Raw genomic sequence first — 3126 nt, forward strand, 5'->3', positions numbered from 1 at the left:
ATGGGACGTTGACCATAGCAACCAATCAAATTCAACATATTATCTTGTAGAAGGGGCCACAAAAATTGCAAGTATAATCTTATTGTTTGCTATGGGCAACATCCCATCTTAAAGAGAACTACCATCTTAGTAAATGTAACACCATGTTGGCATTCATTCACATCTGGCGTGAAGCCGACTTATCTTTTTGGGGATTGGCCCTGCATCATCACACTGCATATCAACATCTTCAGAAGGACAACATATTGTAGCATACCCACACTCCCTGAAAGCCTGCCTTACTTATTACATAAGGTCCAACATGTTTTTAAATTAAAAAAAATTTTTTAGTGTACATTTCACATCAAAAATCACTGTGTCCTTAGCCAGCCTAACAAAGTGAAGCATGCAAATTCAATGTGCAAATATTGGAATACCCAACCACAAGTGTAAAAGTCCAACAACATACTACACTCCACTCACGTCTAACTGTTTAGCAGATAATGTTGCACATACAAACCCTGTTGTCCTGGGCAACCCTGTCGACATAATGAGTGTCGACCTAGAGTGGGCATCCTCAACATTGTAGACGTAGACACTGTACATCTAATGTTCCTCACACAAATGTAAAAGCAACATCCATACCATGATGAAGAAGACAAACATTTTACCTTGGCAAAAGATTTTACCCAGTACAACACTGCATTTATTAGAATGTGTAGTGAAAATCTGTTAATAAAAAAATGTCAATGAGTGTCAACTTACTGTCCTGTCCCACTTGTTCTCCTCCCAGAAGTGCCTCCGGGGCCTCTGCTGCCCATTCGGAAGGTGGGGATGGCGGCTGGATGGGGGATGGCGGCTGGATGGGGGAAGGAGGCAGGATGGGGGAAGGAGGCAGGATGGGGGAAAGGAGGCTGGATGGGGGTAGGAGGCTGGATGGTGAAAGGAGGCTGGAAGGGGGAGCTTGGTACAGAGGGTGGGTCAGATTGAGAGGGGGAGGGTGGCGGAGAGGTGGGTTGGGTCACAGAGGGGGAGGGGGGCAGAGGGGGAATGGGAAAGAGAGGGTGAGGTGGGCGGAGTGGTGCTTGGTCCTACAGAGGTGGAGGGGGACAGAGAGGGGGAATGGGAAAGAGAGGGGGAGGGGGGCTGAGAAGGGGACTGGGAAGGAGAGGGGGAATGGGTGTGAGAAGGGGAGGGGGGCTGAGAAGGGGACTGGGAAGGAGAGGGGGATTGGGTGTGAGAAGGGGAGGGGGGCTCAGAAGGGGACTGGGAAGGAGAGGGGGATTGGGTGTGAGAAGGGGAGGGGGGCTCAGAAGGGGACTGGGAAGGAGAGGGGGAATGGGTGTGAGAAGGGGAGGGGGGCTGAGAAGGGGACTGGGAAGGAGAGGGGGAATGGGTGTGAGAAGGGGAGGGGGGCTCAGAAGGGGACTGGTCGGGGCTCCCAGCAGCAGCAGCTTGCCGTTGTGCTCGGCCTAGAATGACATATGTAATAATAAGAATTTTCTTACCGATAATTCTATTTCTCATAGTCCGTAGTGGATGCTGGGGACTCCGAAAGGACCATGGGGAATAGCGGCTCCGCAGGAGACTGGGCACAAAGTAAAAGCTTTAGGACTAGCTGGTGTGCACTGGCTCCTCCCCTTATGACCCTCCTCCAAGCCTCAGTTAGGATACTGTGCCCGGACGAGCGTACACAATAAGGAAGGATTTTGAATCCCGGGTAAGACTCATACCAGCCACACCAATCACACCGTACAACTTGTGATCTGAACCCAGTTAACAGCATGATAACAGAAGGAGCCTCTGAAAAGATGGCTCACAACAACAATAACCCGATTTTTGTAACAATAACTATGTACAAGTAATGCAGACAATCCGCACTTGGGATGGGCGCCCAGCATCCACTACGGACTATGAGAAATAGAATTATCGGTAAGTAAATTCTTATTTTCTCTAACGTCCTAGTGGATGCTGGGGACTCCGAAAGGACCATGGGGATTATACCAAAGCTCCCAAACGGGCGGGAGAGTGCGGATGACTCTGCAGCACCGAATGAGAGAACTCCAGGTCCTCCTCAGCCAGGGTATCAAATGTGTAGAATTTAGCAAACGTGTTTGCCCCTGACCAAGTAGCTGCTCGGCAAAGTTGTAAAGCCGAGACCCCTCGGGCAGCCGCCCAAGATGAGCCCACTTTCCGTGTGGAATGGGCTTTTACAGATTTTGGCTGTGGCAGGCCTGCCACAGAATGTGCAAGCTAAATTGTACTACAAATCCAACGAGCAATCGTCTGCTTAGAAGCAGGAGCACCCAGCTTGTTGGGTGCATACAGGATAAACAGCGAGTCAGATTTTCTGACTCCAGCCGTCCTGGAAACATATATTTTCAGGGCCCTGACTACGTCCAGCAACTTGGAATCCTCCAAGTCCCTAGTAGCCGCAGGCACCACAATAGGTTGGTTTAAGTGAAATGCTGAAACCACCTTAGGGAGAAATTGAGGACGAGGGCTAACAGCCAGGGCTAACAGCATTACCACTTCCCATGTGAGATATTTCAAGTCCACAGTGGTGAGTGGTTCAAACCAATGTGATTTTAGGAATCCCAACACTACATTGAGATCCCAAGGTGCCACTGGAGGCACAAAAGGAGGCTGTATATGCAGTACTCCCTTGACAAACGTCTGAACTTCAGGAACAGAAGCTAGTTCTTTTTGGAAGAATATCGACAGGGCCGAAATTTGAACCTTAATGGACCCTAATTTGAGGCCCATAGACAGTCCTGTTTGCAGGAAATGCAGGAATCGACCCAGTTGAAATTCCTCCGTAGGGGCCTTCCTGGCCTCGCACCACGCAACATATTTACGCCAAATACGGTGATAATGTTGTACGGTTACATCCTTCCTGGCTTTGATCAGGGTAGGGATGACTTCATCCGGAATGCCTTTTTCCTTCAGGATCCGGCGTTCAACCGCCATGCCGTCAAACGCAGCCGCGGTAAGTCTTGGAACAGACATGGTCCCTGCTGGAGCATGTCCTGTCTTAGAGGTAGAGGCCACGGGTCTTCCGTGAGCATCTCTTGAATTTCCGGGTACCAAGTCCTTCTTGGCCAATCCGGAGCCACGAGTATAGTCTTTACTCCTCTCCTTCTTATG

Source organism: Pseudophryne corroboree, chromosome 7, assembly GCF_028390025.1.
Source record: "Pseudophryne corroboree isolate aPseCor3 chromosome 7, aPseCor3.hap2, whole genome shotgun sequence".
NCBI classification, from domain to species: Eukaryota; Metazoa; Chordata; class Amphibia; order Anura; family Myobatrachidae; genus Pseudophryne; species Pseudophryne corroboree.